The sequence below is a fragment of the Ursus arctos genome, unplaced genomic scaffold (genome assembly GCF_023065955.2).
Source record: "Ursus arctos isolate Adak ecotype North America unplaced genomic scaffold, UrsArc2.0 scaffold_28, whole genome shotgun sequence".
Taxonomy (NCBI): domain Eukaryota; kingdom Metazoa; phylum Chordata; class Mammalia; order Carnivora; family Ursidae; genus Ursus; species Ursus arctos.
This window is the reverse complement of record NW_026622963.1, coordinates 32,691,879-32,703,749: the sequence shown is the minus strand read 5'-3', so window position 1 is coordinate 32,703,749 and position 11,871 is coordinate 32,691,879.

Here is an 11,871-nt window from a genome sequence, read left to right as displayed (position 1 = left end):
TGTTTACATCCTACCAGAGATCCCTATTTTGCTTTTCCATATAAGGAATTAATTAACAAGAGAGTAAATATTTTTACTGCACAAGACATATAGTACTAATGAGATAGATAGAACAATAAACCAAAGTCCCATCTCAATGCAGGACAAATACTTGAAGAGGTACCAAAAAGACTGAGCAGTGAGCAATAGAGCCTGATCAACATGGTGAACATTTATGCAGAGGAGGGAACAATTTCTTCTGATTTAAATTCTTGGAGATTTGAACTGGGCCTTGAAGTTGGGGTGGGGATGGGGTGGCATTCCCGGCAGGTGAGGACAACAGGAACAGAGGCCTCTAAGTGGAAAAATACAAGTTGTTTTGTTTGGAGCAGAGTCCAAGTGGAGAGTCAGCAGGAGAGAAGATGAAAAGGAAGATAGGGCTAGTGATAGACGACAGTTAAGGCCTTCATCTGAGTTCATAGCTTCATCTCAGCTGCCTGAGTATTTGGACATCAGAGCACAGTATATAGAAGGCTCCAAGCATCTGCATATTGCCTTCATAATTTTGAACCTATCTCTTTCTTACCTGGTTATTATTAATTGTTTCATTGAACTCACCTACTTTTTAAATTAAATACCTTCTTCCGCCTCATACTAAATCCCATGGTTCTCAACTGGGGGCAAGCTCACCCCCAAGCCAGGACATTGTTGATATCTGGAGATGTTTTTTGGTTGTCACAACTGAAGAGAGGGCTGCTAGCATTTAGGGGGTAGAGGCCAGGGCTGCTGCTGAACAGGACAGCCCCCACAACGAAGAATCATCTGGCCCCAAATGTCAGTCGTGCTGAGGTTGAGAAACCCTGCACACCTAAGCAGTAATGTCTGTGATATTACAGGCTTGACGTGCTGGTTATATTTTATTCTACTTTGCATGAAAATAATTTCATGACTATTAACTTTTAAAATGTTCTTCCCTGTGCTACTTGATTCAAACAGATATTTGTACACCCACGTTCACTGCAGCATTATCCACAACAGCCAAAAGGTAGACACAAGCCAGCTGTCCATTGATGGATGAATGGATAAACAAAGTGTCGCATATATGTACTATGGAATATTGTCCCACCTTAAAAAGGAAGAAAATGCTGATGCATGCTCTACCATGAGTGAACCTTGAAGATATTATGCTAAGTGAAATAAGCCAGTCACAAAAGGACAAATGTTGCATGATTCCACTTACATGAAGAACCTAGGAGAGTCATTTTCATGGCGACAGAAAATAGAATAGTGGCTACCAGGGACTGGGAGAGGGGGTGGTGATGGGTACAGAGTTTCTATTTTGCAGGATGAAAACATTCTGGCCTTGGTGGGTGGTGATGGTTGTACAACGATATGAATATGCTTAATATCACTAATTGTACATTTAAAAGTGGGTGAGAGGGCAATCTTTATATTATGTATATTCTACTGCAATAAGAAACGTTAAGCTTTTTCTCAAGATCGACTGTGATACAGCTCAACCCGCTTTTGAAAACATGAGGCCTAGCTCACAGTAGATGTTCAGTAACGTTTGTTGAATGCAATAGAAAGGAGTCAAATTTACCTTCCTCTAAGCTGTAAGAAACAATTGAAGAACATGTGCTTTAGAAGCAGAAAGATCTGAATTTTGGGGCACCTGGGTGGCACAGCGGTTAAGCGCCTGCCTTCGGCTCAGGGCGCAATCCCGGCGTGATGGGATCGAGCCCCACATCAGGCTCCTCTGCTTTGAGCCTGCTTCTTCCTCTCCCAGTCGCCCTGCTTGTGTTCCCTCTCTCGCTGGCTGTCTCTCTCTCTGTCGAATAAATAAATAAAATCTTAAAAAAAAAAAAAAAGAAAGATCTGAATTTAAATCCAGCCTGTGGCATTTATTGGTTGTGTTCTCTTGGGGAAGTGGACTAAGATGTTCTGAGTCTCGATTTCTTCATTTATAGTATGAAGAAAAGAATGCTGAAAACATCTCATAATGTTGGGAAAATGACATAATGTGTGTGAAATGCTTAATTACAGAACCCAGTATATTGTTTGTGCTCTATGAGTGGTAACTATTGCTATTATCATTATTATTTTTTAAGAGTTTTATTGGGACATAATTCATATATAATACAATTTACCTAAAGTGTACAATTCTTCGGGTTTTCATATATTTACAGAGTGTGCAACTACCACCAAAATCAATTTTAAGAACACTTTTATCACCCCAAAAAGAATCCCCTTATCCCCTAGAAGTCATTCCCCATATTCCCAAACACAACCCCCACCAGCTCTAGACAACACACTCCTCTACTTTCTGTCTCAATACATTTGCCTATTCTGGACATGTCCTGTAGATGGACTCATACAATATGTGGTCTTTTATGACTGGCTTCTTTCCCTTTAAATAATGTCTTCAAGGTTCATCCACATGGTAGCACGTATCCGTATTTTATTCCTTTCTTTTTAATTGAGTTGTAAGTGTTCTTTATATAATCTAGATACAAGTCCTTTATCAGATACATGATTTGCAGAGACTTGCTCCCATTCTGTGAGGTGTCTTTTCATATTCTTAATGCTGTCCTTGGAAACAGAGAAGTTTTTCATTTTGGTGAAGTCCAGCTTACCTACTTCCATTTGTGCTTCTGTTGTCGTATTGAAGAAAGCTTTTCCTAATCCCAGATCCATGAGGACTGACTCCTATATTTTCTTCTAAGAGTTTTCTAGTTTTAGCTTTTACATTTAGGTCTATGACCTATTTTGAGTTAATTTTTGTGTCATGTGAGGAAGATGTTCAACTTCATTCTTGTGCATGTGAGTGTCCAGTCATCCAGCACCATTTATTGAAAAACACTTCTTTTCCCATTGAATGTCACACTTGTCAAAAATCAGTTGGCCAGAGATGTATGGGCTTCCTTCTGGACTCTCAATTCTAGTTCTCTGATCTATATGTCTCTCATTAAGTGTAATACTGTCATGATTACTGTGGATTTTGTGGTAAGTGTGAGTCCTCCAAATTTGTTCTCCGTTTTCAAGGTTATATTGCCTCTTCTGGGTCCTCTAATGAATTTTTCTTTTCGGTTATTGAACTTTCTGACTCCAGAATTTCCATTGGTTCTTTTATAATTTCTCTTTACTGAGATTCTCTCCTTAATGAGACACTGTCATCAGACCTTCCTTTACATCTTTAAACATGGTTTCCTGTATTTCTTTGACCATATTTATAACAATTGTTTTGAAGTCTTTGTCGGCTAAGTCTGACATCTGAACCCTCTCAAAGGTAGTTTCTGATGCCTGATTTTTTTGTTATATATAGGTCATACATTCCTGTGTCTTGGCCTGTCATAATTTTCTTTGAAAACTGGATATTTTAGGTAACCTTGGAAATAGATTCCTCCCCACACTGGGACTTGCTGCTGTTTGCTTGCTTACTTGTTTAGTGACTTGGCTGGACTAGTCTAGTGAAGTCAGTTCCTTCATAGAGTATTCTCTAATGTCACTCTTCAGAGGGTACAGCCTTGGACATGTGCTCAGTGCCTCTGGGATGACAGTGGTCTTAACAAGACTTTGTCTCTTGGGGCGCCTGGGTGGCTCAGTCGGTTAAGTGTCTGACTTTGGCTCAGGTCCTGATCCCAGGGTCCTGGGATGGAGCTCTGGATTGAGCCTGGTGTCAGGGTCCCAGCTCAGCAGGGAGCCTACTTCTACCTCTCCCTCTGCCCCTCCCCACACTTGTGCTCTCTCTCTCTCAACTAAATAAAATCTAACAAAACGAAACAAAACAAAACAAACCCCAAAACCAAAAACCCACAAGACTTTGTCTCTTTACCTGATTTCTCTGTTAAGCTATCTGCCTCCAGCTGTTAGCCTCCACCAGCTGCTGGCTGGTTACTCTACTGGGTTTAACATTGTCCTGGGGCATAAACTGCTCTGCAGTCTTGTCCAACTAAATCTGGACCCCTTTCCAGGGGTAGTCTTTGAGGCTTATTCTAACCAAGAGGGCTCTCCATAGCTGTGTCTTTCCCTAGTTCTCTCCAGTATACAATAGCCAGTCGGCGGTTTAACTTCTTGCTCAAATGGAGCTCCCAGACTCCTCTTAGCTGTTTATCAACAAAATTTCCATTGTTTTTGAGAGTACCCAATGCTTGACGTTCCCCACACTGTATTCCAAATAAAGTCAGTTTCCTTTGAGCTTTGGAGCTCTCTGTTCTTATGGCCTGCTTCACCTCCTAGGCAAAATGACTACTCCAGAACATGGGGCACGTGGGCAGGGACAGTGGCCTTCTTATCTTAGAGTGACAACAATGCTTTATGAACAGAGTGCTGGACAAGGGCAATAGACTTTACTCTTGTTGGCTTGCCATACCCCCCGCCCCCAGAATCTCTACCTTGTGAGCAAGCTGGGGCAAAGGTGATTGAGGCCCAGGTATTTTCAGCCTGTGATGTCTGGGATAGAGATTATGCCCTATGAGTCAGAGCTAGGTAGAGGCAATGAGCACCAGTCCTCTCAGCCAATCTTGCTTGGAATAGAGCTTTTGGGGTGCCTGGGTGGCTCAGTCATTAAGCATCTACCTTTGGCTCAGGGCGTGATCCCAGCGTTCTGGGATTGAGCCCCACATCAGGCTTTGCAGCTGGGAGCCTGCTTCTTCCTCTCCCACTCCCCCTGCTTGCGTTCCCTCTCTTGCTGGCTATCTCTCTCTCTCTCTCTCAAATGAATAAATAAAAATCTTAAAAAAAAAAAAAGGAATAGAGCTTTTGCATATGAAGCTGGACAGGATGAGAAAGGCTGGCAGCCTGTCCTTCTGGGGGGCGCTTCTGAGAGCGGAGGGAGGAGGGAGCCCTGTGTTCTTGGCTCCCAGGCGGAGCTGGGACAGGAGAGGGGAGAAGAGGTTTGAGAATCAAATGTCACTGACTCTCATTGTTCTCACTGAGATTTAGTGACTTTAATTGAATAAAATTTATTTTTTTAAAAGATTTTATTTATTTATTTGACAGAAAGAGACAGTGAGAGAGGGAACACAAGCAAGGGGAGTAGGAGAGGGAGAAGCAGGCTTCCTGCCAAGCAGGGAGCCCCATGCAGGGCTCGATCCCAGGACCCTGGAATCATGACCTGAGCCGAAGGCAGATGCTTAATGGCTGAGCCATTCAGGTGCCCCTTGAATAAAATCTCTTAATTTGCTGCGTGCTTTTTTTTTTTTTTTTTTTTTTTTTTTTTTTTTTTTAAAGATTTTATTTATTTATTTATTCGATAGAGATAGAGACAGCCAGCGAGAGAGGGAACACAAGCAGGGGGAGTGGGAGAGGAAGAAGCAGGCTCATAGCGGAAGAGCCTGATGTGGGGCTCGATCCCATAATGCCGGGATCACGCCCTGAGCCGAAGGCAGACGCTTAACCGCTGTGCCACCCAGGCGCCCCTCTTTTTTTTTTTTTTTTTTAAGATTTTATTTATTTGAGACAGAGAGAGAAAGAGAAAGCGAGAGAGCTGAGAGAGAGCACAAGCAGGGAGGAGGGGCAGAGGCAGAGGAGAGAGCAGGGAGCCTGATGTGAGCTCCATCCCGGTACCCTGGGATCATGACCTGAGCTGAAGGCAGACACTTAACCAACTGAGCCACCCAGGCTCCCCTTGCTGTGTGCCCTTAAGACCATTTTCAGAGACTGTGAGTTATGGTTTTGGTTTTGATTTTTTTTCTTTAATTTTCACCGGTTACCACTGTTTCCCTGTGGAGAGGGTTCATGGAGAAACTCATGCCACCATTCCAGAAGTGAGGCGCTCTGTTGTGATTATTTATCCTGAGGCAATAGTTTAATCAGTCTGGTGGCAGTGTTCAGGGTGATGAATAAGTAGGAGAGACGGGCGCCAGGTGGAAGAGGCGGCGGGCTACTACACTGGCTCAGGCATAAAGCACTAAAGGTCTGAACGTGTCGGAGGGAGTAAGGACAAGAGTGGTGTAGGAACAGGCAGATTCATCAGGATCTCCCTGCAGATTAAATCTGGGGTGCGGGGGGTGGGGAGGAGGGAAGGGTCAGAGAGGACTCCAAAGTGATTCTACTATGGAAGAGGATGGGCGCATCTCATGTAGACCTCTTGAGGTCGGGGTAGCAGATCTACTCGAGGGAAAGGGTGAATAGTGCATGTGACCAGGAGAGTAGGACTGGAGAGTAGGCGAAAGGTCGAGCTTTGTAGACAAGGAATTTTGCCGTCACACGTTTTGCATAACACTTTGCAAACGGTGCCCACACACGAGATAGCAGAAGTCATGAGAATAGATAAGTTCCAGAGCGAGAGAAAAGCAGACCAGGTCACCTTAAATGTGGGAGGACAGAACTCTTGGCAGGTAGGAGTGAGGGAGATTGAGAAGTTACCTCAAGAAGGGTAGAAATCATGAGAGATAACACTAACCCTTACGAAGAGCCAAGCACTGTTTAAAAAACTTGACAGGTTTTCTTATCTTTAATCCTCACAGTAATGCCACAGGGTTGGTATCCTTATCCCCATTTTACAGATCAGAAAACTGAGACCAGAGAGTTGAATTAATGGGCTCACACAGGTGGTATGCAATAGAGCCCAAATGAAAACCTAAGCAATCATGGACATACATAGCATTCATTCCCAAGCGTGCACCCAAAGAAACACGCATATGCCAATGTCCGCGGTGGCGCTATTTGTAATAGCCTGAGAATGTAAACAGCCCTCATGTCCATCAGCTCTAGAATGGGGATACACGGATTGTGGCATCTTCCTATTCAAAGGAATATGATGCAGCAGGGAAAATGAAAAAACCCCTTTGCTAGAGGCAACAACACAGACACAATGTCGGGCAAAAGAAGCCAGTCACAACAGAGACCTTGTTGTATGAGCCTACTTATATTAAGGCAAAACAAATCTATAGTGTGAATAAGCCAGGTCACCGCTGTGGGGTAGTAGAGACTGGGAGAGGGCATGAGGAGGGGGTCCAGTAATGTTCTGTTTCCTGATCTGGGTGGTCGTTACACAGGTGTGTTCATTTATGAAATTTCACCAAGCTGCACACTTACCAGTTCATGTACTTTTCTGTGGATAGATAACACCTCACCACAAAGCCTGCTAAGACAGAAGAAAGCAAAAGGGAATGAGCCCATATGATCGAGGACAAACCCTTTCAACCACGGAGCTGCCAAGATAGCAGCTGTCCTGTTTCCTCTTCAATGAATGAAATGCAAAGAAAAATGCAGAGGGGAGTCCATAAAATTATACACTTAAAAGAAATTCAAGAGGCAGATTGACCAAATGCAACATATGGGACTTGTTAGCATCCTTATTAAAAGAGACTGGGAAAAAATAAAAATAATGAAGCAGAGACTGAACACATTGCATCTCAGATGACATTAAGGTATATTAATTGTATTGTGATGATTTTTAAAAGGCTTTATATTTCAGAGGTACATATTGACATGTTTATGAGTGAAATGATGTGACATTTGGGATTTGCTTCAAAATAATGTGGGTGTGAGTGTAGAGATGAAACCGGATTGGCCAGGACTTGATCCCTGTTGAAGGCAGGAGGTGGTTCCCTGGGTGTCACTGTACTTACTTTCTCTCTACTTGGGTGTATATGTTTGAACATATTTTGAAATAAGAAGTTTTTCTAAATAAAGATTTTGTTCACCTATTTGACAGAGAGAGAGTGAGCAAAAAGCAGGGGTAGCAGCAGGCAGAAGGACGGGGAGAAGCAGGCTCCCCACTGATCAGGGAGTCCGAAGTGGGGGTTCGATGCCAGGACCCCTGAGATCATGACCTGAGCTGAAGGCAGACGTTTCACTGACTGAGCCAACTAGCGCCCTGTAAATAAGAGGTCTTTTTTTTTAAAAAGTAGACAACTAACATTCAGTGTGCCCGCAGTCATTGATGTCCATTGGCTCCATATTTTTAAGTTTGTATCTCCACTGAGATGGACGGAGGAGAGCGCAGGCCCGCGGTCACCGATACCAGGGGAGGAGGGAATGTTCTTGCGGTGCCCATGGCTATGGTTCTGCTTCTCCCCCCACTGCTCCACTGGAATGGTTCTGGCACAGGTCACCATGACCCCCACTCACTGCCACACCTAGCAGTTGGTTTCTAGCCCCCCCTACTTGACTTTTGGGTGGCCCGGGACTAGTGGCAGGTGCCCCTGCTTTTCCCTGCCTCCCTGTCAGTCTGCACTTCAGACCCTTTTCCCGAGGCTGACCCAGCCATGCCTTCAGGCCCCAGGCCTCTACTCTTCTCCCCCATACACTCCTCCCAAGTGGTTTCGTCCCCTCCTAGTAGCTCTAGTTGCTGCCAGGCTGTCTTTCTGAAATGCAACTTTGATCACCCGATTCCCTCGTTAAAACCCGGGAGCGGCTTCCCATCCCCCAGTGACCATGTTCTAACTCTTTGTAGAGGCCCAGGAGGGCTTTCAGCAACTCTTTGCACCCCCACCTCCTTTCCAACTACCTCCCAGCCCTTTTCCTCCCGTCCCCCTTCACACCTTCCATGTCCACCGGTTACATCACCGACACTTCTGGAATGTGCCATGCTATTTCTTGCTCCCATACCTCTGACTCCATCTGGGATACCTGCCTGCAGACTACCTCACCTGGAAAACTCTACTCATCCTTTGGGACTCTGCTGCAGGGTCATTTCATGGGGAAAGCCTTTCCTCATTTTCCTGTGGAGTTCATTCATTCATTCAATCATTCATTAATTCATTCAAAAAATATTTATGCTCGGGGCCCTGTGCTAAGCTTGGGTGCCGAGGTAAAGAACCCACATAGTTCACACGGGACGTCGTGGCTCTTATCTCACCAATAGTATTGACTTCCTTATATAATAGTCACCAGCCACTCCTATACCTACACCCCACCTCTGCAGGTCAAAGATAGTGGCTCATTCATCTTTACTCCCCAGGGATAGTAGGCATTAAAGGTGTTTGTTCAGTTGAATTAAAGGAGAACAGTCACTGAGAAAAGGCCTTTGGGTTTGACTATCCAAAAGCTCTTGATAATCTTTGGGTGTCTATGTGGTAAAGTTCTGGATCAAGGGTAGACAGAATAAGCCCCTTCCCCCCTGGAAACAAGATGGCAGCAAGACTGAGTGATGGGGGTGTTCAGAGTATTTTAAAAGGCATTGGGAAGAGCCAGTAGGAAATAGACTTCAGATGTTGCTGAGGGCCGCCTGGCTGGCTCAGTGGGTGGAGCCTGTGACTCTTGATCTCGGGGTCGTGAGTTCAAGCCCCGTGTTGGGTGTACAAACTAACAACAAAAATAAAATTTTTTAAAATAAATAAATAAAGAAATCTTAAAAAAAAAAGTACAAATTCTCTAGGTATCCCACCCGGGTTTCAAATTCATTAGGTTTGAGGTCATGCCTAGGTCCCTTTTTTAACCCCCCTCCCCCCGCCCCATAAATCTGATGATCAGTGAATTTTAGCGACTACCCACTGCACGATGCTGCCTCTCTTTAGAAAAAGGAATTTTCTGAGTATTCTTTTCCAAGGCACCTCAGAAGGTTGCCTAAGGTTGCCAGATTTGACAAGTGAAAATACAGAACATCCAGGACAACTTGAATCTCAGATAAACAGGAAATCAATTTTGGTGTAAGAATGTCCCAAATATTGCTTGGAATATACTAGTTATAATTATTTTAAATAGTAAAAAAAAATTTTTAGTTTCATGTATTTACTCGTAACAACATTTAAATTCAGTAAATTTGGTCAATTTAAATTTGGTAAAAATTGCTAAAAAATTATTATTGTTTAAATTCAATTTAAGCTCGAATGGAACTGGGTGTTCTGAATTTTATCTGGCAACCATACTCACAACAGTCCCGGAGTTTCAAGGAGAAATTTGGCATAACCTTAGGGAGAGGAGGAAGAGGCAGAGCTTGCCAGGACAACAACAAGAGATGGATGAATGAATGGGTGAATATAAAAACCACTGTGTCACGCCATCTCTGTCAGCTTAAGCTAAGTTACGCCCAAGGCTGCAGAAAAAGGACTCTGACGTCTCAGTGGCTCACAACCCCAAAGGTTTATTTCTTGCTCACGTTACATGTCCATAAAGGCCAGCTGCACCCCTTCTTTGTTCTGTGACTAAGGCTCATGGGAGGCTTCAAACTAGGGCATTCCTGGCCTCATGGAAAAGGGATAAAAGAGAATGGTTGGCCACAGAATGATTCTTAAAGCCAGCGTGACCAAATGTCCCATTTTGTCCAGGACTAGGGGTTCCTGGGACACAAGACATCAGTGCTAAAGCTAGGGTAGTCCTGGGCAAATCAAGATGGTGGCCACCCTAATAAAGCTTCTACTTGGAAGGGATGCTGGTCACTTGTGCTCACATTCCATTGGCCAAGAGAGTCACATGACCAAGTTTGTCATCAATGGGGCGAGCACTTATAAGCCTCACAGAGAGGGGCAGTGAATATTTTTATTACTAATACAATCTTCCACAAAAAACCAGGTGGGAAAACCTCACAGTCCCCTCTTTAGGAAGAATATAGAACAAGAAGGATCTCCAAGGTGGCAGAGCCAAGGGCCATGAAGGACCAGAGCCTAAGGATCTCCCCTCTCCCTGGGAGCAGGACTAGGACCTCATCAAGAAACACTCCTCACACCCATGATCGGTAACAGCCTAGGGGAATTTCAAGATTTCCATAGACCAGTGACTACTATGTTCCCCATTCTTTTTTTTTTTTTAAGATTTTATTTGTTTATTTGACAGAGAGAGACAGCGAGAGAGGGAACATAAGCAAGGGGAGTGTGAGAGGGAGAAGCAGGCTTCCTGCAGAGCAGGGAGCCCGAAGTGGGGCTCAATCCCAGGATCCTGGGATCATGACCTGAGCCGAAGGCAGATGCTTAACGGCTGAGCCACCCAGGCGCCCGTATGTTCCCCATTCTTTCCTTTCTAAATGGATTGGGATTACTCCATCCTTGTTCTTCCTCTGTCCATCATAAGGAATGGATACGTATCTTTTTGTTCTAGATCTCCAGATCTAGAGAAACCACATTCAGACTTGATGTATTATGAAATACTGGACTTAAAGTTTGGTGCCATGGTTAGATGAGAATTTAAGTTGTCTCCTGAGAGGAGTGAGTTTATTTTGCAGAAAAGAGGGAAACAAATACTTGCGACCAATGGGGAAAATAGGGGTAGATTATGTTATTATCCAAAATATCTGTTGCTCCTCCAGGGCTACTTCCTTTGGGACCCCTACCTGTATGAGGATTATATCTGCAACCCCACTGACCTTAGGCTTAGCCATGTGACTTGCTTCGGCCAACAGAATGTAAGTAGAACTGACACAGGTCACTTCTGAGCCAGAGTTTGAAGAGCCAGCCCGGCCCACCATCTTCTCTTTTCCTTCTGCGCTGAGATTAGCCATGTTCCAGACAGAGGCTGCTCCTTCAGCCTGGATCCCAGAGCAGAACGGCAGCCACTCCACAACAAATATGTAGTACGAGTGCGAAGGACGTGTCTGTAGATGTAAGCCACTGAGATGTTGGTGATGTTTGCAACCACAGCATAACTAAGCCAATCCTGCCAGGTACAAGAGTAAATGACCAATATCGCCTGAGAATACCTCCATATGATTCTGTTTTTGCAAAGTTTGCGAACAGGCAGAGCTGAATAGTATATTATTTAGGAATAAACCTGGGGTGGCAAAATCATAAAGAAAACAAGAGCATGATAAGTGCAAAATTCAGGGGGTGCCTACCTTTGGTTGGGGGTAAGGGAGACATACAATTTAAGAGTTCTAAACTATTCGTGTTATATTTTCTCCTTTGTGTGTGAATTATAGAACTTAAAGAAAAAGAAAGCAAAGGCACAGCAGATTGTGTTTGCCAAAGATGGACAAATAACTCCGGTCTATGTGTTCTTTTAGAAACTTGC